Genomic DNA, 22,641 nt, shown 5'->3' with positions numbered 1-22,641 from the left:
CAGAGTAATCTGCATTGTTAAGGCTGAAGCAAACTGGTTAGATACTGCATTGCAAAGTGCCTCCTACAAGGACGTTGCTCCATTCTCGTCATTAATCTAGCTTTTCCACAAAGCTCCCATTTCATTACGATCTAGATCGTACAGTTTGAATCAGTGATGGAATTAGTTGTATGCTAACAAAAACATTGGATGGGAAGAACAAGTGGGGGAAGGAAATAACTGGATTTGACATTTTCACAGAAAATAAAGTGCACAGTGTCTCCCTTTATGTTTATTACCCAAGTAGATGGGATGGTACAAAACTGAAGAAAAATCAGTCAGCCCAGAAGTGAAAGTGGCAAACTGGTCTATTCAAGTGCATAGGAGCATCAATGTTATATTAGAACAAAGATTATAAGCAATATTCCTCAAACAGCATCACTATTGGTCATTTCTCAGTATGGTCAGTTTATACATGAGTTAGCTACTAACCCTGCTGAATGTTCAAAGGAATACAAGTTAATGTCTTACACCACAGGCAGAATTTAGACGAATGGAAGTAAATTCTGCAGTGTTGTCATAACGCAAAATTAGATACAAAATAAGTGCCTTCACATTAAAATGTGAACTGCATCAAGGTTGCTGTTGACAAGCATGTTTGATGGTGGTGAAGTTATTAACCAATCAAGGATTTGGTAGAGGTTATACCACCTCAACTCGGTGTGGGGTACCTGGAGGCCTCAACTTAGTTTCTGCACTGATTTTCCTTTAAAGGAAGCTCCTATTAATACTGAAATTATGTAGGGCCTCAGACAACATCTAGATATACTGTGGCCTCCTTACCACGGTGGATAAACTTGGCTGGAGGAAAACTCTAGAAAATGTATATTAAGCTGAATTTCCAAGATGAGGAATTTTCTTACATGGGAGAGAGATGGAGTAGACCTGTCTTATGATATGCCTGTGCCTGGAGTTTGAAAATCTGCAGTTGATGGTCTACAGGTCGAATGTATGTTTGTTTTGGCTGAAAAACTTGGAGGATTGGTCTCAACCTCAGGTTGACCACTTAGGCAATATTGATGACAGCATCCCTATACTTAAGTGATCAGATTTCAGGGAATCAAGGAATGATAAGTGCAGCAAGTCCAACATTCAAATGTAGTCATGGCTGAGCCAAAGATTGAAATGTTTACACCTATTTCAATATGAAATTGAATTAATAAATCAGTCTACAAGTGAACTGTATGCACGCACTAGAGTAAATTTGCTTTATTCCTGGGCTGTTTGCACTCACCCCAGTTCAGTACAAATACAGCATTCTGCTTTGCTAAACATGGTTAGTGTTTGCAAGACAGTTTATCCTCTAAACTGAACTGCTTTAGGATAGTAAACTTTTTAAAATCACCATACTTGTGGGAAATGGTTTTCTAATCAATTGCTAGGTTATTTCAAAACGTTGTGGATGGGTAGACAAGCATCAGTTGAGAGGGATACAGTAGAAATAGTGCATTTTCTTCTCTGAAGATTCGTTGACTCAGTCAACAACAACAACAACAACAAAAAAAAGAAAATCAGACAGGGAGCATGCCTTAGTCAGATGTACAGCATGGAAACAGACCCTTCAGTCCAACATGTCCATGCCAATTAGATATCCCAACCCAATCTAGTCTCACCAGCCAGCACCTAGCCCATATCCCTCAGAACCCTTTTTATTCATAAGCCCATCCAAATGCTTTTTAAATGTTGCAATTATACAAGCCTCCACCACTTCCTCTGGCAGCTCATTCCATACACACACCACCCTGAGAAAAAGGTTGCCCCATAGGTCTCATATCCTTCCCCCCTCACCCAAAACCTATGCCCTCTAGTTCTGGACGCGCCAACCCTCAATTTTGTAAGGCATGCAATATTCCAACAGTGGCCTAACCAATGTCCTGTACAGCTGCAACAGGACCTCCCAACTCATGTACTCAATAATCTGACCAAAAGGAAAGCATACCAAATGCCTTCACTATTCTATCTACCTATGACTCCACTTTCAGGGAGCTATGAACTATGGAAAAGAATCCTGTACAGCTACAACATGACCTCCCAACTCCTGTACTCAACACACTGACCAAAAGGAAAGCATACCAAATGCCTTCTTCACTATTCTATCTACCTGCGACTCCACTTTCAGGGGGCTATGAACTATGGAAAAGAACATGAAAGCATGGGAAGGGTTAAAGCATGAAGACCACTGGCAATCTGTGGTCTGTGGAAGGCAAGATGGGATAACCAGAGTGGAGAACACTTACACCAATTAGCAGAGTAAGGTGAAGGCTGAAAGGTCACCATGGCGAGATGATATAACAAGTAATAAAGCAAGTTTCTCTGTTAAGTGTCATTATGACAAGATTGGGACCATAAATATTTGGGACATGACATTAAAATATCTAATAATTAATAGAGTCATGAGACAGGAAACTCTAGTAATAGATGGAATAGCTAAATATCTATCATGATAGGTTAGTCTGGAATGGAAAGATCACTGTAGCTGAGTTATCAATAAATATGTAACTGACATTAGAATAACATTAAGTAGAATGTACAACTAAAGAGATAATGGGAACTAACATGACTGGTTTATTGTGTAGCTGAAGAGGTACTTTGATTAATATAGTTGGACATGCTGATAAGCTAACAGAAACATGATAAAAAATATAAGAGTCCACAGACCGAGGTTCAGGGGCATTTGAGAATCTGCTTTCCTCAGTGTCACAGTTTTTGTTTGCAAATAAAAGACCTACTTCTTGAACTCAGTCTCCTGGTGATCCCCTATTTTCTCCACAACAGAACCTGCACTCCAAGGTCTCTTTGTTCAGCAACATTCCCTAGGACCTTACCATTAAGTGCAAGTTCTGCTAAGATTTGCTTTCCCAAAGTGCAGCACCTCGTATTTATCCGAATTAAACTCCATCTGCCATTTCTCAGCCCACTGGCCCATCTAGTCAAGATCCTGTTGTAATCTTTGCTGTCCACTACACCTCCAATGTTGGCGTCATCTGCAAACTTGCATGCCAATTCTTACAAAACTTGAAGTCAGTTTCAAATCAAGTTGAATTTAGACTCAAATCAGGATTACTGAGCTCGATGGTATGACTTCAATCTCGATAGCTTAATTGAAGAAAGTGATGGTTCATCTATACCTTCAGCAAAATGCTGGCTGCAGTTTCACAGGAAATAAATCTGGTGTCAATATAACTATTAGAATTTCATCTCTACCTTATGGACACCAAGGTGCACAAACCATGAGGAAAAAATGAATTGCATTCAGTGCTATGCAGTAGTCAAGTAGTACAAGAAATGGATGTATTAGTCAGTCATGAAATTGATCATTTTGACCAGTGCAGAGAAGCACTATGGAGGACAAAGCATATTGAAGTAATTTAAAGAGGAAATTGTGGGAGAGGCACATAAGCAGCAGTCTGGTGGTAATATTTCCAATCTGCTTAGAGGGGAAAGATTAGCTTTGGGATCCTCTTAAAGCAATTGCAAGTAGACTTGAGTGGGACGGGTGGGAGGAAAGGGGAAAAGGAGAATGCTAATTTCAGGACAGTATAAAATAATCATAGCCCAGATTTCTAAAGTTAAGTAAAGGCAAAAGATGAACTAAAATGCTACTTTATGGGAATGTAGCCCAGGGGGTTTGCTGCTAAGGTCATATTCTGCATTCCAGACTTTAATTGGAGAGTCTCATGATTCTTATCACAATCCTGTGACTTGTACTGCAACAACACCAAGTTCCCCACAGGTCAGTAAAAGAGGTCCACAGACTTCCCCCAGTACACATTTTTCTTTCAGTACCTCGTCATGTCAGACCTCAAAAGAGAAAGGTCACTTTTTTTAAAAAAATCCACAATCTTGGCATAAAGCACACCCCACTGATGCAGTAATCTAGAGTTAGAATCCAACCTCATTCATGACAAACATAGCAGGTTACATCTACCTTGTCTCACTAAAACATGGTAAACCATGTGGTAGGGTAGGGGGTGGGTCCAGGTAGAACACTTCCAAAGGGTCAGTGTGCACTCAAGGGGCCAAATAGCTTGCTTCCACATTATAGGATTCAATGAATCTTTGTAGAATAACTTAGAACTAGAGAACGTCATCTTGAAGGCAGTCTGCTCTTCTTTCAGAGGCCATTTTTAAAAAAGGGTTAAATCTCTCGAAAGCCAGAGCATGTGCTGAGGATACTTTGAAGGCAGGTTGCACTTGCTTGTCTGTCATGAATAAGGTTATGGGTAAGTCCATATGGATTTGATGCCATAATCAGTTCAAACATGATCTTATTAAAATGGTGGAATGAGTTGCCAAAAGGTCTACTCCTAATTCCTCTTCACAGAAGTTACCAGACTTGCTGAATGTTTCCAGCATCTAGTATTCTGCATTTGCTTTGTCAACCTGTGAAATAAAATGCCTTCTATTAGCTTCAAATCCTGGGCATAACCCTAGGAAAAAAAAATGTACAAAATTAAAATCAACCAGTTTGTCGACGTGGGAAGCACAGTTAAAGATATTTGGTCAAACTGTTTGGTGTCATGTGGTCACTAACCACACAACATTGGAATGTGAACAATATATTAGAATATTAATATACCACAGTAAACTCAGCAGCCAACTGATTTTAATCATTCATTAAAGATCATTCCTCCTCCCCCCCCACCCCCCATGAAGCATGGGGCATCATGTTTGAGAATTGGTTTGTCATCACAAAACAAACTTGCACTCCAACAGGAAGAGAAAGTAAAATTGATTTCATTTATAAAAATGCCTAAGTTTTTTAAAATGAGGAATATTGCTTTCTTGGAGATTCTGTGCATGGACAAGGTTGGAGAAGTCACACCTTCACCAGCTCCCACAAATTGGCATAGCATACATGTGCTACTCTGTAGAGGCAGTGCTGTAGACTAAAAACGATTGATAAAGGTGAAGTGAATGTCCAAATATATCACCACTTCTCTAAGCAACTACTGCATTAATGGCAAACTCCAAATGCAAAGAAACTGGATAGTATTCAAAACTAAGCAACTCTGCACCTTACCCTCAATTCAGACTTATACTTCTCATATCCAAGATACAGACATGCTCAGATCACTAAGTTTGTTAAAATGAAAAAACAACCATGAATAGGTCTATTACACTGATCACCCACCCAAGCATTAACTAAAACGTAACTTAAATGAGTGATTAAAAACAGCCAATACTAATGCATAGAATTGGAATTTCATCAAATTCAACTCAAATTCATCCTCAAATTTGACACCTGGTGCCCAGCCCAGTTACATTGCCATAAATACATACCCCATTTATACTCAAGTGGCATTTAGGAGTAAAGGGCACCACACTGGGAGAAGTTTACTCCTATGTTGAATTGGAGGCTCTAAGTGGGAAAAGCTGGAAACTGCACAGCCAGACCATAGGAGTAAAGAAAAGGCTTTCAGGTTTAAAAAATAAACAGCATCTTTCAAATGTTAGTTCAAGCAGTTCAGAAGTGGAAAGTTGTCACTACTCCCAGATACAATACACAAAAAGGCAACCTCAATTTTTCTTCAGGGTGGGGGTGGGTGGAAAAAGAGAAGGTTAGAAATGTTGATTTTAAGTCACAAATTAAACATTGAGACCTTCTGCCCGATCATTAAACTTCTGTGGCCAAGATTGATTTCTTTTTACAAGATTTCTTTCCTGTTCCATAGGAATTGATTAGGATCAAATTTGTGCTGGGTAGCTAGGACAGGAGCATTTAAAACATACATATCTATTTGGTTCACTTCAAAATTGGAGGATTAAAATTAATTCTAAGATGAATCTGGAATTAATCACAGGCATAATTTAAGAGCACAAGCTTCTAAACTAGCTGTGCCAAAGTCCCCTTTGAAGAATCTTAATCTTGCAGTATACAAGACTTGGTCTGGAAACAATTGCAGGTTGGACAATGGTTTATCAAAGTGGTTCTCAGAAAGTTGTAGGAGTTGGGTATTAAAGGGCAAAGTTTATCTATTTCTTTAGGTTATTCAGCTTCATTCACTTCAAATAAAATAGTGTTTCTTCACCTTGTTGGCTTTCCTAAAATGTCATTTTGTCCCAACATTCAGTTTTACTTAAAGCGTATGGATTTCCAGATATTTAATGTCTCTTCATCAAGGAACTCCAGCATTGGCTAGAACAAATCCTTCAGATGTAGGTGTGACTTGCCAAACTATTCATCCAATAACAAAACCGGACAGTAACAAACCAGCTTCTCTACATAAACTCTCACTTGCCACATCCAGCAGGGTGGACTAGAACTTAGTTACAAAAGCAAGTCTAACAGGATTTTAGGAATATTGACCTTGGAGCATCAGATGCTATGAGGCAACCTTAGAAATTTAAGATCATGAGGGGAATGGATAAAGTGAATGGTCAAGATCTTTTCCCCTGGGTGAGTACAAACCTAGGAAGACAAAGATTTAAGGTGAAAAAGATATATTTAAACAGGGACCTAAGTGGCAATTTTTTCCAGTTAGGGTAGCACATGTATGGAACAAGCTGCTAGAGGAAGGGGAGGCTGGTACAATTACATTTAAAGACATCTGGATGGGTATGTGAATAGGAAAGGTTGAGAGGGATATGGGCCAAATGCTGACAAATGAGACTAGATTAGATACCTGGTCAGCATGGACAAGTTGGACCAAAGGACCGGTTTCCAAGCTGTAAACAGACTAATTCAACAAATTTAGATATTTATGGATAAGGACAAGAGTGGACCTCAAATGGTGTTAAACTCTTGCAGGCAAGGGGGCAATTACAACCAAATTAGACAAATGGAGAATGAGTTGGGAGCTGTTTGAGGGTAAATCCACTCTGACATGTAGAAATCTTTTAAAAGATGAGTTGATTAGGGTGCAGGACAGGATTCAGGAACTTCAGATGACTGGGGAAAATAATCAACTTTGTCAAGAAAAAGCATACCCAAGGTCTAGGCAACTAAAAACATTGCATATCCCTCCAAATGGGGAGTTAGAGGGCTGAATGGGGATACATCGAACAGTAAAGCACAGGAACAGGCTCTTCAGCCATGGTTGTGCTGACCATGACACCAAATTAAACTAATCCCTTCTGCTTGCCCTTGGTCCAAATCTATCCATTCCTTGCATATTTGTGCACTTATCTAAAAATCACTTAAATACCCTTATATCTACCTCCAACACCACCCTTGGTAGTGTGCTGCAGACTCCTATCACTCTTTAAAACCCTGCCCTTCATCTCCTTTGAACTTGCCCCCCTCCCCCCTTAACTGCATGCCCTCTAGTAAGATATTTCAACAGAGAAGATTCTGACCAGTCCTATCTATACATTTCAATTTTATAGCTCTCTAGCAAATCTCCATCATTCCAGAAAAGAAAACCACCCAGGTTTTTCTAGCCTCTCCTTAAAGCTCATACCCTCCAAACCTGGCAGCATTCTGGTAGACCTCTTCTGCACTTGCTCGAAAGCCCCCACGTCCTTCCTGTAACGTGGCAACCAGATTGAACACCATAGTTTAAGTGAGGCCTAAACAAAGTCTTAAAAGCTGCAACATTACATCCTAACTTGTACTCAATTCCCTGATCAACAAGGTAAGCGTGCCATCCGCTTTCTTTATCACCCTATCTACTCAGGTGGCCAATTTCAGGGAGCTATAGACTTGTATAGAAAGCCTTAGATTCTCTTTAACCCCACTTGCCAAGGTCATTTCATGGCCCCTTCTTGCTGTAATTCCCTTTTCCACTCCCCTCCCCATACATTCCACTTACATCCTGACAGATTTCAATTCTTAACCCTTACGTATTTTTTCCCTTTTGACTAGATTCACAACCTCATTATCCAAGGGTCCCTTACTTTATTCTTGCTCTTTACTGGAACTTGCACATTCTGAACTCAGGTTTTTAAAACAACTTTTTAAAAACCTCAAAATCACCAGGATGAGGAGATCACTGCCAGGTTTTTTTTTTAAATTTATTGCTCTTAATTGCCCTGAGGGCAGTTAGAGTCAAATCACATTGCTGAGAGTCTGGAGTCACTTTAGGCCAGACCAGGAAAGGATAGCAGTTTCCTTTCCCTAGAGTTCATTAATGAACCAGATGGGGTTTTCTGACAACTGTTTCATTGTTACCATTACTCTTAATTCTAGATATTTATTTAATTTAAATTCCATCGTCTGCTGTGGCATAATTCAATCCAGGTCCTCAGAACATTATTTCTGTCCCTGAATTCAAAGTCCAGTGATAATACCAATAGGCCATTGCCTCACCCATGTCAAATGTGGACTTGCCCCAATAAAAGCTCCCCAAAAATCAATACTCCCTCACATCTGCCTAATATTGACAATTTGCCCTTCCCCAAATTAGTACCATCCCGCAAGGTCAGACTCATTATTCATAGTTATCTTAAAACTAGAGTTGCGATTACTACTTCCAAAAATTCAGAGCAACCTCAATTAACCGAATTTCAGATTATCCAAACAAGATTGCAAGGTCCCGATGCTTGGCTAGTTATCAGGCATTTAATTAACCAAACAATACTCCCCAACCGTGTCCTTCAGATAATCTAGGTTCCTCTGTACCCTCCTAAAGGAGAGTCACATGACCAAGTTCATTAGCCAATACCAATTCATTATGGCCCCTCCTCTTGGACTATGCACACTTTCAAGAAACTCTCTTGCATGTATTTAAATTCTGCCTTGTCTAGGCCTCTTGCTCAATCAATACTGGGGAAAAAACTCACTGACAACTCATCTTTCCATAACCAGTCTATATATTTGTTCCTCAATGTCTTGGTTGAGGAGCCCATTGTATAATCCTATCAGTGTGATTGCACCCATCTTTATTTTTGACCTCTATCCATATTACCTCAGTGGATGAGCCCTCCAAGAGCAAGCATGACATTCTCCTAATTAGTAATACGACTCCTCTACCTCTTACCTTCCTCTATCTCAGAGGGGATAGTGTTAGTACTGTCTAAACATCCAGAAACATGCCAAGACTAGTTTTACATTCAAAAAAATGAGATTACTTAGTGTGGAAACAGGCCCTTTAGCTCAACAAGTCCACACCGACCCTCCGAAGAGCAACCCACCATGACCCATTCCCCTACATTTACCCCTGACTAATGCACCTAACACTGGACAATTTAGCATGGCCAATTCACCTGAACTGCACATTTTTGGGCTGTGGGAGGAAACCGGAGCACCCGAAGGAAACCCACACAGACAGGGAGAATGTGCAAACTCCACAGACAGTTGCCAGAGGTGGGAATTGAACCCTGGTCCCTGGCACTGTGAGGCAGCAGTGCTAACCACTGAGCCACCATGCCACCCCAAACCTGAATGAACAAGTCAATGACTAAAAAAATATTCTGTCACAGGATAGAGTTGACACTGGATCTTACTGCCTATCCCTAATTACCCTCAAGGCGGTGGTCAGTTACTTTCTTGAATCACAGTAGTCTATTAATGTAAGTGCACCCATATGCTGTAAGGGAGGAAGTGTAATCAAAGCCAGAAATTTACAGCTTTCAAAGGAAGCCTTGATGCAAATTTATTGTATATTCAAAAATTTGAAATTGCTTTCCATTGTGAAAATTAAATTTAATTTGGAAAGAGTGATGTCTTAGTGAAGAAATATTTAGAAAAGGGAGATCTTAATGGCTTTTTTGGCTAACTCATTTGTCTAGCACCCATGCCCTTAGATCATTCCCAAGCACTTCACAGCAGCCAAAATATTGGTGAGCACAGCCAATGTACACAAATTCCCACAATACCAATGGTACAATTGATCAAGTCAAACCAAATGTTAACTCAGCTCCGGTAGAAAAAGCAGCACTTCAAGTCTCTAGCATCCACAGTATTTCTCCAGGATGGTCGAACCAATAATAGTTAAAAAGCAATTTGGGTTCCAAGACCTCAGTACAATAAGGGAATATGGTCATAGGAAAAAAAAGGTATAGAGGAAGTGGTCATGATTGGTGTTGGAACATAAGAGTAGTTCACTTAACCCCCAAACCTGTTTAACCTTTCTTTTGAAACCTTAGCTCCAGAGATCCAACTTTTCTTCAGATTATTTAGTCTTTTATAGACTTGTTAGCCAAATCACCAGCTGAAGAGTTAATAGATCCATCAATCACCATTTAAAAAAAAGCTACAATTCAAAAAAGGTGGGGGAAAAAAAAAGTGTAGCATTTTAAGGTATACCTGCAGTTTAAGATATACTCCCAATTACTAGATATTCCTAGCACCCCATTAAAAAGGCAACTTTTCAAATCAAAACACCTTGTTAGTATACTTTCTAACCCCAGCCCATCCCCAAGGAATAAAACCATACAGTTTGTGAAATTTCTCAATTTCACCATCGAGTCCTGGATCATACTAGCAAGCAAACCTACACCTGAAGCCATTACATCTGGTCAAAAGTTTGAAGCCCAGAATTGGTTACAGGATTTTGACAATGGTTAAGCTAGGACTTTGTAGCTATAGCACAACTTCTACGAGTGTAGTCTGCATGAGAATTAGGCACTCCATCCACCTTGTTGGTGTATTTCAATCTGTTAGTGTGTGCTTGGACCCCACCACCTTCCTTTCTCTATGTGAAGTATTTGCATTTCTAGTTGTATAGCTTCATTAATAAATTGCTCCAATCTATCCTTCAGATAGAAAGCAGTAGTTAAATCAAGTCACAAATTGAAATCCATTCACTACAGTTTGTTTAGTTAATCTATACTTAATTTACACTTAAACCTACATTGATTGTTTGAGCAAATTTGAATGTAGTTTCCTATACAAACTCAGGAATAAAAAGACTGGTGACTAGTTGAAGCCCAGTACAGTCCTTTGTGTGAAGTAACTATTCGCATTGACAGATTGCCTCCAACACAGTACAGCAGGTAATTTCCAGAGGTCAACAGTTTGTCCTCAGTTCCATGGGCTTGAAAACTTTAGACTTTCTGGTTAACCTCTTCCAACTCATTAGTGGAAAGGGCATGCCTGATATTCCAAAGTTAATTCTGGTTATCTGTTAGGCTGAAAGAGGTATCCAATCAATTTACATCCTGGACATCTAGGCATCTTTTGAATGATATGCTAAACTGAAGCACACCTATCAAGGATAAGAAATACACTTCAGCATTCCTTTCCTGAAGGCACTCAGCTCTGAACTTTTAAATCAGAATAGCCCACTATTTCTCAATTAAAGGTAGTCTTGCTGTGACAAGTGTTCATGTCACAATACTAACATTGTTCTTTGCCACAAGCATTTAAATTATTTCTCCAGTCCAATATTTAAGGTTAATCAGGCCATGAGATTCATAAGCTATGCATTTCTTTCCAAACAAGACGACAACATCTATCTAAACAACCAAGTTCCCTTATCTGACAGAAATATGATGTTGCAAATGTAACATTTACTTGCCACTTCAGCATGAAAACAGGCAGCTTTAAAGAAAAACTCCAAGTACAGATCGGAAAGCATGTTGCATTTTTAAAAAGCTATCAAAGAAAGGAGTTTTGACAAGATGTACCAATGGCGGGTGAGAAAAAAAGTACAACTCACTGTCCTGGATGGTGTAGAATTTAAAAATTTAGAATGGAGTTGACCAAAGCAAATGAAGAATACACTGGCAACTTTTACACATGAGGCTGTCAGGAAAGCAGCTGTTCACAAATTACCCTACCTCATTCTGTGCTTTTACTGCCGCAAAGCTATAAACATATGGAAATTCAAGACATGGTGACCCCAAGATTTAGGTGAGGCAATGTTAATGTTGCTTATGCCAAAGAGGTGGTGGTTAAATTCTTAGAAATAGTTAGTTCCCTACATTTAAGTAGGACAATTAACATTTGTACCAAATATCAGCCCAAGCCTGAATCTGTTCATGTCTTATTGCCTGGGCCACTTCAACTATGTTACAAATGGCTGCTATCACCACAGTGAACACCTATTCAGGACTTGAAATGGATGGATGGTCATTGATCAAGCAGCTGAAGAGAGCCCAAGATTCTTAAGAGTGCCTGCACTGTTATAAACAGCTGAAGTGTTTTGCCTCCAACACCTTGTGCAAGGTACAATTCCAGCTATTGGTTCAATCATTCCTCTGGCTCCTGTCAAATGCAATCTAGAATTCAGCTCTTAACCAAGGTATGTTAAAAGTGGTTTCTGGTGGAAGCCCAATTGATCAACAATCAGGTTATTGCTGAGCAAGTGCCACTTGACAGCACTGTCAATGATACTTCCAACACTTAGTCCCGAATGGCCAAAACCTGATTATTCCACAGGGCTGAGGGATGTGAAGGAGAAACTTGAATGGGTTTAGTTTAATTCTGATTTCTAAATTTAGAGAGTTACACCTAGTGGCATCTCAAGTCAACAGAAAGAGTGCGCTGATCTCCACAAATCAAAACTTCCCTTTTTGAGCTCAAATCAGCCTAGAATATTGCAGAGGAGAACCATTTAAAGTCAGACATCTGATAAGGAACAGAACAATCCAATTAGCCTCACTCCTGTTTGTTTCTTGCATACCTACATTTTCTCGTTCAAATATTGATTCAATTTTAAGGCTGCTACCCAATCCATTTTCACCATCCCATACAGTGTAAACATCAAATCCTAATCTCAAAAAAGGTTTTCCTCACATACCTTGGTTCTTTTGCCAATGGCAAAATGTTGATGCTATCACCACCTTTAAATCTAAAGTCATTCATTTCAAAATGCCTCAAATCTAATCCAGTTCGCAAAATTGCAGTTCTGAAATTAATTCTCTTTTCCTGAAACTTGCAGTGTTTTGCCCAGAGTAGACATAATCCAACAAAGCCAATCTAGTGCTTTAGTTTTGCACAATTTCCTGGCTTTTTATAAGCCAAGAGGGAACATGCTAACCACTTGGTGACCAACGGTTGTATTTTTTTTTAAAAAAGACTTGTTGCATTACTTTGAAAACACAATGTTGTTGCACCAAAACAATCCATCCAGATACAAACTCCGTAGCGGCAATGTGCACCATCTACAAGACGTGCTGCAAAAAATTCAAAGATCCTGAAAGAGCATCTTCCAAACAGGACTTCTTCCATCTAGAAGGTCAAGGTTAGCAAATACTAATTACCTGCAACTCTCTCCAAGTCACTCATTATCCTTACCTGGGCAAAGCCAAAAAACCTTATGATGGTGCAGGAAGTTTAAGTCCTGGAATTCCACTCCAAGGGCATGGGGTCTACTTACAACACATGGTCTACAGCCATTCGCCACCACCTTTAAAAGGTGAATCAGGGCAAATTATGTATTCTGACCGGGTAAAAACAATGACTGCAGATGCTGGAAGCCAGATTCTGGATTAGTGGTGCTGGAAGAGCACAGCAGTTCAGGCAGCATCCGAGGAGCAGTAAAATTGACATTTCGGGCAAAAGCCCGAACTGCTGTGCTCTTCCAGCACCACTAATCCAGAATCTATATTCTGACCAGCAGGTACACCCAAGCCCCATGAGTGAAAAGTGGATTTGTGAATGCAGGTTTTCCCAAAGGCAGATGTTCCCCATTCTTGAAGATATTGGCACAGTATTAAGTAGTAAATGTGGACTCTTTAAAAAGTCAGGAAATTTAAACTGTAAAAACAAAATTGGAAGCCAAATTTTTTTTGTCAGGGACGGGCGGTGGGGGTGGGGAAAGAAGGGAAGAGAGAAAGCAGAGAGAGAGAGAGAGAGAGAATTGGTGTGCACAGTACTGGGAATACTCAAGGAGATCAAGGTATCCAAAGCAACTTTCAAATGTCAGGAGTTATGATTAACTCAAACTTTTGAGTAACCTTGTGGGGTGCAAAGCGACATTTAAAAAGTTCTCCAGTTCAAAAACTTAAACATAGCATCGCTGAAACTTTTCTGAACAATTCTCCCCGAACCAGAATTTCTTGCCTTAGCCAAACCAGTTGGGTGTGTGGCCCGACCAATCCCACGCCTGAGGATCGGGTGTTTTATCACATTTGCAGCAGCGAAGGAAAGGGAGGTGCTTCAGCAAAATGAATGGAGTGTCTTCAACAGAAAGTTCTGCCGGGATATTAAAGGCCGGAAATGAGTGACAGATGGAATTCAAGTATTTTCAAACAAAAAGGTTTCTCTAAAGTCCATTCAAACCATCGTGGGGACACACAGGTAGAGGCACAATCAACCCCGTCGGAAAACCTAATCTTTCCAAAACGACCAAAATAAAAACACGCCTCAGTCCAAATAAGCACATGGAAGACAGAAACAGGAGAGAGAGACTGTTCAGAAAGATCGGTTTCTGAGGATCTGAAGCAGCGTTGAGTTACAGCGGACACTCACATTTAGGTTAGGGGGCTAGAAGGACAGGGAAAAAGCTGAAACCCCCTCTTTTTGAACGCGACTTGTTGCACTTTTGATCGGCCCTGAACAGAACCCGGCTAGTCCCTCACCCTTCACCCAGCGGAGGGAGGGGGGGGGGAACAATTAGCAAATAATATTAAACTCAGCCTTGCTGTGCAACCTCCCCTCTCCCTCAAGGAGGAAGACTGGGTTCTTACCGGGGATTCACTCAGCAGCAACTCTCACACTCGCCGCGGTTTCAGAAAAAGGAAGACAGTCCCAAAGTTAACTTGTCTGGCCCAACCCTTCGATCAGCTGATGGAGAGACGGCCCCTGAGCCGAGGGCAGGGAGTTGCCGGTTGGATGGAGAGATGAGATCAGTAAAGTGGAGGGAGGGGATAATACTGATGGTAATCTGAACATTCATTTGTTAAACGGTGGGAGGGAGGAATAAAGAGACGACCTCAAAGCGGCCGTGTCATTGACAACTTGTGACTAACCAACGCGAAAAAAAATAAAGATTTACACAAAGGCTGGCAGCTCACTCTGGCGATCAGGACGAAGCAGAGAAAAAAAAGTTGGTCATATTTTCCACGTTCACATGAACAACTGCCGACTGAATCATTATCGTTCTCCTTAAATTTCACGTCATTTCTTAGTGCTCATTTCTCCCCTATCTATATAGAGAGGAAAAAAATGAATTATGGTCCAAGTATGGAAATGATTCAGCTCAAAAATAGTTTGGTTCAAGGTTACTGTTTCTAATTTGATATTATTTATTGTCATGTGTATCTTGTTACAAAATACAATGAAAAGTATTGTATTTCATAGAGTCATATAGCAGTGAAACAGACCCTTCAGTTCAACTTGTCCATGCCGACCATGTTCCCACTTCCCTGAGTTGGGCCCATTTACCTCCAAATCTTTCCTGTCTATTCTTTAAAGTTGTAACTGTACCTGCATCCATTACTTTCTCTGGTAGTTCACCCCCCACATGAACCACTCACTGTAAAAAAAGTTGCCCCTCATGTCCTTCTTACATCTTTCTTCTCTCATTTAAAAATTTGCCTCCTGGTTTTGAACTCCTTTAGCAGAGGGAAAAGACCCTTCCCATTCACACTATCCATGCCCTTCATGATTTTATAAACCTCAATAACATCACCCCTCAAACTTCCTACGCTTCAGTGAAAGAAGACCCAGCCTTTCCTGTCTAATTTTATAATCTCAAACCTTCCATTCCTAGCAACAATGTTGTAGTTGTACTAGCCTCCACCACTTCCTCTGGCAGCTCATTCCATACACGCACCACGCTCTGTGTGAAAATGTTGCCCCTTAGGTCCCTTTATATCTTTTCCCTCTCACCCTAAACCTATGCCCTCTAGTTCTGGACTCCCCCACTCCAGGGAAAATACCTTGTCTATTTACCCTATCCATGCCCCTCATGATTTTATAAACCTCTACAAGGTCACACCTCAGCCTCCGACGCTCCAGGGAAAACAGCCCCAGCCTATTCTGCCTCTCCCTGTAGCTCAAATCCTCCAACCCTGGCAACATCCTTGTAAATCTTTTCTGAACCCTTTCAAGTTTCACAACATCTTTCCAAAAAGGAGACCAGAATTACACACAATATTCCAAAAGTGGCCTAATCAATGTCCTGTACAGCCACAGCATGACCTCCGAAATACTCATTTGATCCAGTTGTCTATATTTAATATATGATTCTTTCTTATTCTTGACTATATCCTCAATATCTTTATTCATCCAGTGTTCTCTACTCTTACCAGCCTTGCTCTTCACTTTATCAGGAACATAATACCTCTGAACCCTCGGTATCATACCTTTCAGGCCTCAGTCGACCCTTTATATGTGAACAGTCTACTCCAATCAACTTTTGAAAGTTTTTGTTTCATTCCCTTAAAATTTGCCTACTCCAGTTAAGAAATTTAACTTTTATGAAAGCCTTATTCTTTTCCATAATTCTTTTAAAACTAAGTTTGTGAGAAGGTTTGTAGCTCGGGTGCTCGTTGCTGTGGTTCTGCTCGCCGAGCTGGAAGTTTTTGTTGCGCTTCACAGGAGGCTCTTTTAAAACTAATTGTATTCTGATCACTAGTGCCAAAGTGGTCTCCCACTAATACTTCAGTCACTTGCCCTGCCTTATTTCCAAAGAGGTCAAGTTTTGCTCCTTCTCTAGTAGAAACATTCACATTATGATAATGAAAACCTTCTTGAACACACTTAGCAAATTCTTCACCATCCAAACATTTAACACTATAGCAGTCCCAGTTAATGTTTGGAAAATGAAAATTCCAGGCTATTACAACATTATTGTTCTTCCAAATATTTACATACTTGCTTCTCAGTTTCCCTCTGACTTTTGGGGGACCTAGAGTACAACCCCATCAAGGTGATCATTCCTTTCTTATTTCTAATTTCAACCGAGATATTTTCACTGAATGATCCCTCAGAAATATCTTCTCTAAGTACAGACTAATGTTTTCCTTAATCAAAAATGCCGCCCGCCTCCTTGCCTCTCTTCCTATAACATCTAAAACCATGAACACTGAACTGCCAGGCCTATCCTTCCCTCAGCCAAGTTTCTGTAATAGCTATAACATCCCAGCCCCATGTTCCCATACTTGCCCTGAGTTCAGCGGCCTTATCTGTAAGACCTCTTGCATTGAAATGAAAACAGTTTAATTCTTCAGAGTTACTTCCTTCTCTGACTTCCTCTTGCCTGTCTTTTCTAATTAACTGCTTTTTTATGATTCAGCACCATCCTCATCTTTCTTTCTATTTTCACTGTTACCTACAAAGCCCCTAGTCCCCCTCTCTAAAAGTTTACAGGCTCCTGAAATAGAATGAGCCAGGATATTGGTCCCTTTCCAGTTCAGGTGAAACCCATCCTTTCTGAAAAGGTTTTTTCTGTCCCAGTAGTGATCGCAGTGATCCAAAATACCGAATCCCTGCACAATGCACCACCTCTTCAGCCATTGATTTATCTCCCTAACCTTTTTTCCTTTTCCTCATTAGAACTTGACACTGGAAGTAAACCAGTGATTGGTACTTAGATGTTTTTTTTTAACCTTCTACCTAGTCTCTTATATTCACTCTGCAAAACCTCACTTCATTATAAAGCACACACCACAATTAATTCTAGCAACATGGCAAAGATAATTAGATCATGTGGAAAAGTACATACACGTGGAATAGCACAAATTAAGGAAGTCAGTCAGCAATGGTTAGGTATCACAAATCTGAGATTATCAATATAAGACATAGGAGTGGAAGTAAGGCCATTCGGCCCATCGAGACCACTCCGCCATTCAATCATGGCTGATGGGCATTTCAACTCCACTTACCCGCATTCTCCCCTTAATTCCTTGTGACATCAAGAATTTATCAATCTCTGTCTTGAAGACATTTAGCGTCCCAGCCTCCACTGCACTCCGCGGCAAAGAATTCCACAGGCCCACCACTCTCTGGCTGAAGAAATGTCTCCGCATTTCTGTTCTGAATTTACCCCCTCTAATTCTAAGGCTGTGTCCACGGGTCCTAGTCTCCTCGCCTAACGGAAACAATTTCCTAGCGTCCACCCTTTCCAAGCCATGTATTATCTTGTATGTTTCTAATAGATCTCCCCTTAATCTTCTAAACTCCAATGAATACAATCCCAGGATCCTCAGCCGTTCCTCGTATGTTAGACCTACCATTCCAGGGAATCTCCGCTGGACATGCTCCGGTGCCAGTATGTCCTTCCTGAGTTGTGGGGACCAAAACTGGACACAGTACTCCAAATGGGGCCTAACCAGATCTTTATAAAGTCTCAGTAGCACAACGGTGCTTTTATATTCCAACCCTCTTGAGATAAATGACAACATTGTATTCGCTTTCTTAATCACGGACTCAACCTGCATGTTTACCTTTAGAGAATCCTCAACTAGCACTCCCAGATCCCTTTGTACTTTGGCTTTATGAATTTTCTCACCGTTTAGAAAGTAGTCCATGCTTGTATTCTTTTTCCCAAAGTGCAAGACCTCGCATTTGCTCACATTGAATTCCATCAGCCATTTCCTGGACCACTCTCCCATCCTGTCTAGATCCTCCCCACTTCCTCAGTACTACCTGCCTGTCCACCTAATTTCGTATCATCGGCAAACTTCGCTAGAATGCCCCCAGTCCCTTCATATATAGCAACACAACCTTAGTATGCACCATTAAACCATTTTGGAACAGATCACACATGAGTATAACTAATTAGTTGGATATTAAATATGCAGCTACAATTTTAAAAATTAAAACTAGAACTTAGTAACCCAAAACATATTAAAATGTTGTCATTATTTGACTGTAAAACAGATCTTCAACTGGAAACAACAGGAGTAAATAATCATAGTCATAGAGTCATAGAGATGTACAGCATGGAAACAGACCCTTCGGTCCAACCCGTCCACACCAACCAGATATCCCAACTCAATCTAGTCCCACCTGCCAGCACCCGGCCCATATCCATCCAAACCCTTCCTATTCATATACCCATCAAAATGCTTCTTAAATGTTGCAATTGTACCAGCCTCTACAACATCCTCTGCAGCTCATTCCATATACATACCACCCTCTGCATGAAAAAGTTGCCCCTTAGGTCTCTTTTATATCTTTCCCCTCTCACCCTAAACCTATGCCCTCTAGTTCTGGACTCCCCGACCCCAGGGAAAAGACTTTGTCTATCCTATCCATGCCCTTCATAATTTTTAAACCTTATAAGATCACCCCTCAGCCTCTGACACTCCAGGGAAAATAGTCCCAGCCTCTTCAGCCTCTCCCTATAGCTCAAATCCAGTCACCTTTTTTTCTTTTTTATATATCCAGATGTGCTGTTATGCACAACTGAATGTTTTTTATTTCTCTAATCACCAAATGTCCCATGGAGTTTTTCATTTAATAAACCACCATAAGTAAATCACCCAAAAATCACAAATAATTGTGACAATTTCAGCTAAAACACATAGTACGAGAAAAAGCATCTAAATCCCAGGACCAAGTCACTAAACTACTTTGAAGAAAGTGCTTACAATTGTTCAGTTGCTTCTACAATGTGCCAGCTGGTCCATCACTGTCAATGAGGGCCATTGCCAAATTGCCAGTCATGGCCAGGGCACAGAAATCTTTTCAAGGTGGTACGGGCATCAGGGATACCAGTATTTTCAGTGGATATCTGGTGAATTGTGAGTTGTTTTGGGAATGCTATGTGTTAAGATGGAGATAGAATCAGATAAAATGGACACCATAGCAGTATGGATGGCAGTTAATGGTGTATGTTTGGTTGGATACTATGAGAAATCTTGCTGGGCCCTGTAGCAAGAATCCCTCCAAATTCTTAATGCAACACTTAGCCAAAAGAATATAAGATTTAGCCCTGTCACCCGCCAGTAATAAGTAGTAGCTAGTAACTTCTTGACAACAGACATTAAATTAATAGGCTGAATTTTTAAAAAACTTATCTCAAATATCTCTGTTACGTAACAAAGTGACATTGGTAATTTTCTAAATCAAAGTGACAATTCTGTTGAACCAATGTTGTACTGCCTCCAATGCAATTTTCCTGTTGGAATTTAACCAAGGTTGTGTGCAATAGATGTCCCAGAGCTTCAGAATTTTGCTTCAACAAAATGAGTGTATCCACCCTTTACCAACAAATACTGAACCACTTCTAGGAGATATCATTACTCCAATTCTAAGTATAATTGCATCTATCATTGTTCAGCATTTATCTTCAATGACAATGCACCGCCTCTATTGTTCCAGTGCTCTATTCTCATGCCTAAGGCTATGCTTAAGGATCCTGAAAATATTCTGTGTTTCTTCTACTTCTTTGATGTTACCATAACCCCAACATTTTGAGTATTCCCAGCTATTCTTCTGCATGAATACATATTGACCTGACCACTGTTACATCCTCATTTCCATTGCAAGTCAGACTCAATTAACCCTTCCAATCATCAGGCTCTTTCTTAGTGCTCCAAGGCCTTCAGATCATCTGGATGGTACCCCTATCAACCATCTCTCCACTATGATTGTTATCAGACAATAGTTTTTCCCAAAGTACCCCAATCATGCATGTCCTGATCAATCAACTCAACAAAATTCAAATCTGAGAACTTCCTGGTTTGGGTAATTTAACATCAGGCCACACAGTGAATTTACTTCCTGAAACACTAGGGAAGAACCACAAATGTTAATGAAGAAGACATATATCTTGTCTTGTTTGGCCTGATGGTTAGTAATACCATCCAAACAGTGGTACTGTGATGGCTCCAATATGAAATTATTTTTCATATATTTTCCTCAATGTTTCAGAAGTATTATTCACTAGTGGAGCAGGTAGGGCTTGAAGCTGGGCCTACTGGCTCAGAGGTAGGACACTATGACTGTGTCACAAGACCCCTTCCCTAAAGGACATTCGTAAACCACATGGGTGTTTTCCGACAATGCACAATAAATTCATGATAATCATTATACTCTTCAATTCCAGAGATTTATTGAATTCAAAATTACACCATCCACCCAAGTGTGATTCAAAGCCTGGTCCCCTGAACATTACCCGGGTCTCTGGATTAACAATCCAATAATAATACCACTAGACCATTGTCTCCTGCACTATCATACAATAAACGGTCATTTGGTTAAGCTACTCACCAAACATGAGCCAGCTCTTTCAAGACTGGAGTGGACAGATGAAAGATTTTTAAAAATTTGGAGCATGGAAAGCATGAATGACCTCTTCTCTCTGCTGTATGAATTATTGTAGGTGGTGGCTTGCAGCAAACAGGTTAATTGACTTTAAATTCCTCAATAGTTATAAACTGAGGGATCCCTCAGCAATTCAATCCAATAAAAAGTATTTTTCTGAACATTGTGAAAAATTATGCTGGTCTTTGCAAACTATCAGATGTTTTGCTGAATTGGCCCTTAATTTACCTGTCAAGAACTTATTTGCTAAGTCGGTTTTGAGGCAGTTTGAAGATCATTATATTTAATTTAAAAAAGACGAAGCAAGAGGCACAATGTTACATACATCTCATCTTTAATGTTGAAAACCATTTCAAAGCTACTTTGCACATGCATAATCTAAACAGGTTGCTGTGTTGATATCTCCTCAGGAAGGGTGTTAATAAGGAAATTGATGCCTAAGGCATAGTGAAAAAAGATCAGCTGAGGCACACGATCAGTTGTTATTGTAGTGTGTGACACAGCAGGTTTGAAGGGCCTGTTTTGCAACTATTTTTGATGTTCTTAGGCCCTAACAACAAGAAATTAAGGATGAGAGAGAAGTGGAGGAACTAACTCCAGGAACCCCCGTGCACGTCTCCGTCCAGCCCGTCCCAGGATGGATGTGCTGTTCCAATCGAAGCGGTGACCCTCTTCATCTGAGTTGAGTATGGTTGCCATTGCAAAAGAGAAATTGCTAGAAAAGCTAAAATGTCTTAAAATTGATAAATCTCCTGGCCCCAATGGGCTACATCCTAGAGTTCTGAGGGAGGTGGCTGAGGAAATAGCAGAGGCGTTGGTTTGATCTTTCAAAAGTCCCTGGAATCAGGGAAAGTCCCGGATGATTGGAAGATCATTGTTGTAACCCCCTTGTTCAAGAAAGGATCAAGACAAAAGATATAAAATTATAGGCCAATTAGCCTAACCTCGGTTTTGGTAAAATTCGAGAATCCATCATTAAGGATGAGGTTTCTAAATTCTTGGAAGAGCAGGGTCAGATTAGAACAAGTCATGGATTTAGTAAGGGGAGGTCATGCCTGACAAACCTGTTGGAATTCTTTGAAGAGGTGACAAGTAGGTTAGACCAGGGAAACCCAGTAGATGTGGTCTATCTAGACTTCCAAAAGGCCTTTGATAAGGTGCCACACGGGAGGCTGCTGAGTAAGGTGAGGGCTCATGGTGTTCGAGGTGAGCTACTGGCACGGATTAAGGATTGGCTGTCTGACAGAAGGCAGAGAGTTGGGATAAAAGGTTCTTGGCTGATGGAATTCAATGTAAGCAAATGCGAGGTCTTGCACTTTGGAAAAAAGAATACAAGCATGACCTACTTTCTAAACGGTGAGAAAATTCATAAAGCCAAAGTACAAAGGGATCTGGGAGTGCTAATTGAGGATTCTCTAAAGGCCACACTATGCCACAGAGAGTGTCTCAGCCCACGCCATGCCACAGAGAGTGTCCCAGAACACATCAAGCCACAGAGAGTGTCCCAGGCAACACTATGCCACAGAGAGTTTACCAACCCACGCCATGCCACAGAG

The 22,641-nt window shown here is 40.4% G+C and overlaps 1 protein-coding gene across 3 annotated transcripts in view; it reads right to left on the bottom strand.

The window, feature by feature from the left end:
* The window catches only part of LOC122554232 (elongation of very long chain fatty acids protein 1-like), a 74,697-nt gene extending 59,979 nt beyond the window's left edge, over nt 1-14,718 (bottom strand). For all 3 annotated transcript variants that reach the window (XM_043698909.1, XM_043698908.1, XM_043698911.1), the window contains exon 1: nt 14,557-14,718. The gene's annotated coding sequence lies outside the window, so the exon portion shown is untranslated. The remainder of the gene's footprint in view (nt 1-14,556) is intronic.
* Nucleotides 14,719-22,641: the final 7,923 nt, after the last annotated feature.

Source organism: Chiloscyllium plagiosum, chromosome 11, assembly GCF_004010195.1.
Source record: "Chiloscyllium plagiosum isolate BGI_BamShark_2017 chromosome 11, ASM401019v2, whole genome shotgun sequence".
In the NCBI taxonomy this organism is placed as follows: domain Eukaryota; kingdom Metazoa; phylum Chordata; class Chondrichthyes; order Orectolobiformes; family Hemiscylliidae; genus Chiloscyllium; species Chiloscyllium plagiosum.
Note: the sequence above shows the minus strand (reverse complement) of the source record. Positions and strands in the feature narration are given on the sequence as shown.